This window comes from Odocoileus virginianus, chromosome 2, assembly GCF_023699985.2.
Source record: "Odocoileus virginianus isolate 20LAN1187 ecotype Illinois chromosome 2, Ovbor_1.2, whole genome shotgun sequence".
In the NCBI taxonomy this organism is placed as follows: domain Eukaryota; kingdom Metazoa; phylum Chordata; class Mammalia; order Artiodactyla; family Cervidae; genus Odocoileus; species Odocoileus virginianus.
Genome location: NC_069675.1, coordinates 90878891 through 90886328, shown reverse-complemented (window position 1 = coordinate 90886328; position 7438 = coordinate 90878891). Strand labels below are relative to the sequence as shown.

Sequence of the window (7438 nt, the reverse complement as noted above, 5' to 3'; positions counted from 1 at the left end):
GAGATGATTTTAGAATAAAGGAAACGCCGCAGAACTAATTAGTAGATTCCTCCTTGCCCCACAAGAGGGAACAGATAAGACACAGAGGTGCAAGGAAGAGAACGTGTTTGCTGAAAGCCTAGTGAGTGCCAGGCCCTAGGATTGGTGTTTTACATACACTGACTCCTGTAATCCTCAAGAATTTTGCAAAGTTTAGAAATCAACCCCATTTTACTCATAAGCAAATTGAGGCTCAAGGAAGTTCAGCCATTTGCACCAAATGACACATGAGTAAGTGACAAAATTGGCTTTTGAATCCAGGTCTATCTGATATCAAAGTTACAACAAGCTTCCTCCCTGCTCAGCCTTAGCAGCTAAAATACTGCTGAATGTGAATGTCTGGAGTTTGTAACAAAGCTCAGGAATGGCCTTTGGTTGAACTTTTTGCTCTTAACAAAACTGTAAATTAATAAAGGATTAATTTCTATAAGAGATGAGTGAACAGACCCAAATTGAGCTGAAAAGCATTGCTGTCCCAAATATATGTTGTGGCTTCTCAGAACATAGATAACCCATATGTGGCTCCATGGAGGGGCAAAAAAAAAAAGTAGTTCTGCCAAAAATCTGGGAAATACTTCACTCCTTCTACCTCCCTCTTATTGGTTCCCAACCTTTGATGGCATATTAAAGGCTCTGAGAAGTCCTACCTGAAGAAAACTTTAATTTTGTTTACCCAGGGTCTACCAAAAGTATTTGATCATGGATCATTCTTTCCTCCTGGTAAAATTCTGTTGGGACAGTGTTCCATGGAATAAATGTAGGACACTGCTCTAAATTTATAAATTGCTCCTTAACTAATGCTGATTTTTTTTTTTTTTGAGTGCCAGTCAATAACCTGGAAATAAAGAATAATAAAGTAGGGACTTCTCTTAGTCGAGTGGCTAAGACTCTGTGCTCCTAATACAGGGGGCTCGGGTTTGATCCCTGGTCAGGGAACTAGATCCCATATGCCAAAACTAAGACCTGGCACAGCAAATAAATTAAAAAAAAATAATAATAAAGTAATTAACATATACAGCAAAGCTAAGTGCTGTACAGAAAAGTATTTTATATGCATTTGATTACTGATTCCTCAGGGCCATCCATTTTTATGCAAATCCTCTGAGGTACATCTCTGTTTAACTGAGGAGGAAACAGGATATGCTGGCAGCTCTGGGTTGTCAGAGTCTGGAGCCAGAAACGCCCAGAAATGGTGAGCAGGGGAGGGTGTTAGGATGAGGTTGGAAGTGACTCCATGGAGCCCTCCTCCAGGGGTCATTTTCCTCAGGCAGTTTGTGTGACAGCATACACATCAACCAGGGGTCTCGCCTCCTGAGTTCTAATTCCGCTCCTTCCTTTACCTGGTGTGGCCTTGGCCCAGAGAGATACCTCTCTGATCCTCACTGCCCCTGTCAGATAAATGGAGATGACAGTGTCTGTGTCTTGGGGGTTTAAGGAGGATTCACTAGCTGGTTCAAAGGAGAGCCTCTGTGAAGTCAACCCCTAAAAGGAGGGGAGGGGGCTGCAGCCCCTCATACTCCCAATAGCAGAAACCCAGGAAATCTAGAAGCCTCCTCCTCTCACTTGGCCTGGCTGCCCACCAGGTTTTTAGGCCCATAGTGGTAATCAGCTTCTCTGAGATCCTATGGCAAAAGTGCCCAACTGTCAGACCCAGGGCTCTTGGAGTCTTGTTCCCTTGGCAACAAGTCTCACCATGGAGACCACAGCCCCATCCTTGCCCTCCCTGCAAACTCCCTCTCCACAGACCTTCCCTGTTCAACACCTAGTCCTGGGAGCAGTGTAGGAACCAAGGAAAGCTTCAAGGAGGCCCTTCCTCAGGCTGAGGAGTTTGAGGCATGGCCAGTAAGAGGCAAAAGGAACTCCCGTTTTTTGTGTCTATTGTATGACTGGCAAGGTTCTGAGGAGTCTACCTATGTGGCTTCATTAGGTTAAAAGCCAGGCATTCACCCTATTTTATATAAGTGGAACCTGAGGCTCAAAGAGACAAGACAGACCAAAGTCTCACAGCTGATGGTCAGTCTTGGAGCAGGACTTGAGTACAGGGTTTCTGACCCAGGAACGCCCGCTTTTTCTGAATTCCCCCCCACCCCCGCCCAGTACACGTTGTCAAGACACAGCCTCCAGCCTCAGTCTGGGGAGGGTTAGAAAGTTGGGTGAATCCCTTCAGCTCTGGGCCTCTGCTGGTAGCATGAGAAGCAGCTAGCAACCCTTTCTGAGTCCTGGGCTGGGCTTCAGTGGCAGCAGCAGTGGAGGAACTGCACTATTTTAAGCCAGGGCCAGTAGGCCCCATGTGGGCACAGGGAGGGTGGCCTCAGGCCCTTGGCCAACTTCCCGGAAGTTGCCATGGCCTCCCTCCTCTCCCCTGAGCAGCTTTCTGAGGCAGTCACTTCCCTACAAACAGGAAGGAGGCTCTCAGGCCGAGAGACCTCCAGCCCCAGCTTCCTTCTCCTGCCCCACACCCCCTAGTCTTCACTAATACATGGGGGAGCCCACCATTTCCAGGCCCTGACCAGTGTCCATTATCTGGGCTGTCTCCTGGCTGTCTCCACCCAGGTGGGTGGGAGGGGGTCTGGATTTCTGCTGCTCAGGCCGCCCCAGTTCACCCATTGCAAGTCTGGGCCTCCACCTGCCCAAGATCTTTGTCCCCTTGCCCGCAGCCTGATTTCTCCTACACATTACCATAGAGGCTGGTCACCGTGAGCCAGAAGAGCAGAGTATCCCCAGATTTGGTCCCACTCAAGGATCTTAGAGAGAGAGAAGCTGGGACATTCCCAGAGAAAGATGGAGGCAAACACAGATTGACTGTGACAGAAACAAAAGCAGAGATGTTCACAGGCAAGAGCAGAGAGAAATAAGACACAGCTGCAAAGGGCTGGGGCCAAGAGGGCAGTGGGGTGTCTCTGAGTGGTTGCTCCTGACCACCCCCAAGTACAGGCCCTGTCTCAGGGCTGTGTGGGGCCCACCGGCTGCATGGTTGAAGAGGAATGTGGGGAGCAAGGCTGGGTCACCCCTTGAGGGCCAAGCGTGTGCAGTGTGAGATAAACTACCCCAGGAAGGGGGCCCCAGCTGCGGCTGCACGCTCCAGGAGCATGGCGGAGAGGCCTGGGCCCAAGGTTGGAGCCCCAGCGCTGCCAGACACCCAGTTCCTGAGTCTCCTCCTAGGAGTTTCCACCAGGCCTCACAGTCTAGAAGGTCTCAGGACCCACAGCCCAGTCCTGAGGGCATGCAGATTCCCATTCACAGAGCAAGGTGGGCCCTGGCAACCCTGCCAGCCACAGAGTCACTTCTCCAGCTCTGGCTGCAGTCCTGGCTCAGGTGAGGGGGCTAGGGGGCGGGGGCGGGGGCGGGGGTGGGCGGTCTCTAAGCTCTCCGTGCAGAACAGGGCTCCAGCAGAGGGGTGCTGTGGTGGAGCAGCGATGAGCAGGACTGTGACTTGTCCCCCGTGTGGCTTTGCACACTCACATGCACGTGTGTGAGTCTGTGTCCATGTGCTTCCTTGCTTATGGGAGTGTGCAAGGATGTACGTTTCCATGTGTTGCCAGGAGCCCCACTCTGCCACCACAAGTCCTTGCTCTCAGACTAGAGAAGTAGCCCCCAGAGGCACCTGGTCTCTCCCACCCCGACCAGGTGGTCCAGCCCCAAGAGCCACGAGGCAGAGGGGGAAGAGCAAGCAGGTCTACTGCCGTCCCCCCGGTCCTCCTCCCCACACTGCAGCTGAGGCTCCCGCTGGCCACGGCCTTGACCCGGCACTATGGACTTCTCTGACATTGGCATCGGATCTGAACATCTGGCAGCAGGCTGATAAGGGGTGCAGCGGAAACAGCCTCTGCCGCTGCCAGCAGCCCCACCCCCTCCAGGCCCTGCAAGGGGTCTTACACATCCACACTTTCTCCTTCCAGCTCAGGGCCTCCTGCTCCTCTCTCTTTTCTCACTCTCTGCTTCAGCCAGTCTCTCTCTCCCCTCTTTCTCTTTCCCTCTCCCTCTCCCATTTCTGCTCTCATCCCTTCTCAACACCCCCCCCCCCCCCCCGCACCCGCATTCCCCTCTTCTCTCTGTCTCTGTCTGCCTCTCCCTCCCTCTTTCTGGGCATCTCTGTGTCTGTTACACTGTCAGGAGGTCTCCTTTGCTCTCCTCTCATTTTCTGTCTCTCTCTTTCTGTGGTTTCTTTCTGTCTTTCTACCCTGTACACCAAACCCAGCCTGATGATTCTTTCTCTTCTCCATTTCAGTTTCTGGGTCTCTATAGTTTGTTTGTTCCTTGTCCCACCTCCAGGAAATAGGCCTGGCACTTTGGGAAAGTCCCCACTTAGAAGGGAGACCCTGGGCTTTGTTTACTTGGGGACAGAGGGAGGGAGCCTGGTTCAGGACTACACTCCTTCTCCTTCCCCTCTGGGTGGGTCTCATGGCCTGAGACCACTGGGCAGGAACCGGAAGGAAAGGACAAATAGGCCACCCAGGGGCTCCCACGGAGTGAAGAGGACTCTGTCTGCAAGCCCAGGTCCCAACTCCTCCTGCCTAGATTTGAATCCTAATTCCATCACATCCTGTTCTGTGACTTGGAGAAGACACCTCATCTCTCTGAGCCTGAGTTTCTTTCTCTCTCAAGTGTTATTCATGGGAGGTGAGGGAAAAATATAACACTAACTCCCTCCAGGATGGTAGAGAGGGTCTGAGACTGACCACAGGTATGGAATGGTTAGTAGGGACCCAAGGAGGCCCTTTTGTGTTAGGGCCTTGCCACTGCCAGCGAAACCTCATCCAGTAAGGCTGAGTGCAGAGGAGGCGGCACAGAGGAGGAGGATGTCAGTAAATATCCAGCAGGACTGGGGTGAGGAACACCCAGCCCGAGTGGTGGAAAGTGACAGCTGACTGCATGCAGAAAAGGCGGGCAGGTCGGGGAACAGGCAGCAGGACTCTACACTCACAGACAGCCTGCGGGTAGAGCGGCAAGCAGTCATTCAACAAACACTCGCTGCTGCGGGCTCTGTGCTGGCTTCTGTGGACTCAGAAATAAATCAGCCCTGAGTCTTTCCTTGAGGGTTCCCCAAGCTGGGGTGAGTCATTCTATCACAGAAGGGCAAACAGTGTTCAGGATGATGTTGCAATCTCAAACTCAATGCAGAAAGGGCCCCTGAGGACAGACCTGCCAGTCCTTCAGTTGGTTTGGTTGCGTTTTGCTATTTACTGAGCATATATGACATGTCAGGCAGTCACTGAGTATGTTATGTGTGTTGTCTCGTGTTGTCCTCATTTTTATGGGAGAGAATATGAGACCCAGAGAGAGGAAGATGACTGGTCCCAGGTCACACAGCTAGAACGCAGAAGAGTTGGGATTTAATAGTCTCTACCACTAGTGCCTCGGCAATTCTTTTCCAGACTCAAGGCCTTGTGAGGAGACTGGCAAAACCAGGCTGGTTCTTTCCATGGTGCTGTGATGTTGAAAGACCCTGTTTGTCCTATTTAAGAAGGTGGAGAAAGCACATTTGCCCGTCTTTTCTTGGGATACTTTGTCAAGTAGTTTTAGAATGACTCCATGATTTGTAAAAACTAAAAAATATTTTAACCTCATCACAAAATCTTCACAAAGTATCCCATCAAAATGAGTGCAAAAGACTTTGCACTTGTTTTTTCATTGTTGTCACAAGTAAGCAATATATTGGTGATAATAGGATATTTGCTGGAATATTTATTTTTTAAATTCAGAGGATGAGTGCTATCAATCTAGAAACCAAATCATTATATTAAAATAGAGATACTAGTTGGATTCGGTCATATACAAGAGAAGTGTATCCTATAAGAACTTCTGTGGGTAAAAAAAGACATAATTATGAAGTCATGCACATTGGGGAATAAGTTGCAAATTATATCACAGTACAATTAGAATATATTGGATCAACAGAATCAATTAGTTATGATTGTCAGTAAACATTTTGTCCTGTGTATATCTTCACAATAAAAATGTCTTACTTATTGCATTAATCAATTCATAATATGATTAATGCAACATGTAAATCAGATCTTCATGCTGTGTTCCTTAAACTTATACAGTGGTGTGTGTTAATTATTTCTCAATAAAACTGGGGGACAATGTTTTAAGTGGCACATTGAGGAAGACACATCAGGTTTTAAATATAGTTGGCTTTAAGGACTTCTCTTGTAGTTCAGTTGGTAAAAAAATCTGCCTGCCATGCAGGAGACCCGGGTTCGATTCCTGGGTTGGGAAGATCCCCTGGAGAAGAAAATGGCAAACCACTCCAGTATTCTTGCCTGGAGAATCCCATGGACAGAGGAGCCTGGTGGGCTACAGTCCATGGGGTCACAAGAGTCGGACATGACTTACTGACTAAACCATCACTGGTGGTCCAGTGGTTAGACACGGTGCTTCCCCTGCAGATGGCAGTGGTTCAATCCCTGGTCAGGGAACTAAGATACCACGTGACACGGGGTGTGGCAAAAAAAAAAACAAACAGGAAAAAAAAAGATAAAAAAAAGAATATGAGAGGGGTTTTTCTCATTCCAAGCCAGGTAAGTGAAGTGTTCTATGTGATTTGTCTGTTTCCTCAAACGAAGAGGGTTGTGTGTGGATTCTCCAATGATTGCTCCATGGTCCCCCTGTGCCCCCTCCCCACCCCCTAAGACAAAAGGCTGGGAGGTAAATTCTCTGAGGACAGAGACTTCTTTCTTTCCCTTTCCTCCCGTGCCTAGACCAGTGCTTGGCACCGAGTGTGCCCTCAGTGAATGCGAGACGCATGAAGGAACACACGAAAGAGTGAGGCATGCGTGGGAGGGGGACAGAGCAGACCAGCTGGGACCTCTGGGACTAGGGCCTGTCTGGGTCTGGAGATTGGACTGGGACACCCTCAGCTGCATGGGGAGGCCTGACCTTCCTTAAAAAAAAAAAATCCCTTCCCTCTGTTCTGCCCTATTTGTCCCGGTCTAGTTGCCTGCTTGTCCTACCCTGGAGCCACTGGAACCAACCACCCAGCCCTGCAGGCAGTCTCAGCCCAACCTCAACTTCCCCAGCTGTTGACCGGGAGCGTCAGCAGCCCTCTGTGGATGGTGACATTCAGAGAAGACGACGTGGAATAAACTGCACACACGAGAGGTGTTCGGTCAGCTCACCTGCTTGCCTTTCATCCCCCTCTTCCTTTCTTCATCTTCTGAAAGAGTAAAAAGACCAGGCCAAAGCATCAGGGCCAGCTGGTCGAGTCAGCCGTGACCCTGCCTCCATGCCAGCCCGACCTGACTCCCCTCACATGTCTGGGCCAGGCCGGACCCCGCTGGGCCAGGCCCCAGGGAGGCAGCCATTCGAGGGCAGAGAGGCCGGGCTGCAGGCCGGGGGGGGGGAGCTGCCCATAAATCAGGGCCCACTCCCACCCAGTCGCTAACAAGCGGGGCTG

The 7438-nt window shown here is 50.5% G+C and overlaps 1 long non-coding RNA gene across 1 annotated transcript; it reads left to right on the top strand.

Annotated features, from left to right (window-relative positions):
* Positions 1-1754: 1754 nt before the first annotated feature.
* Positions 1755-7150, top strand: LOC110123851 (uncharacterized). The gene is made up of 2 exons (XR_011490174.1): positions 1755-3354; positions 6979-7150. It is a non-coding gene; the product is annotated as an uncharacterized lncRNA (long non-coding RNA).
* Positions 7151-7438: the final 288 nt, after the last annotated feature.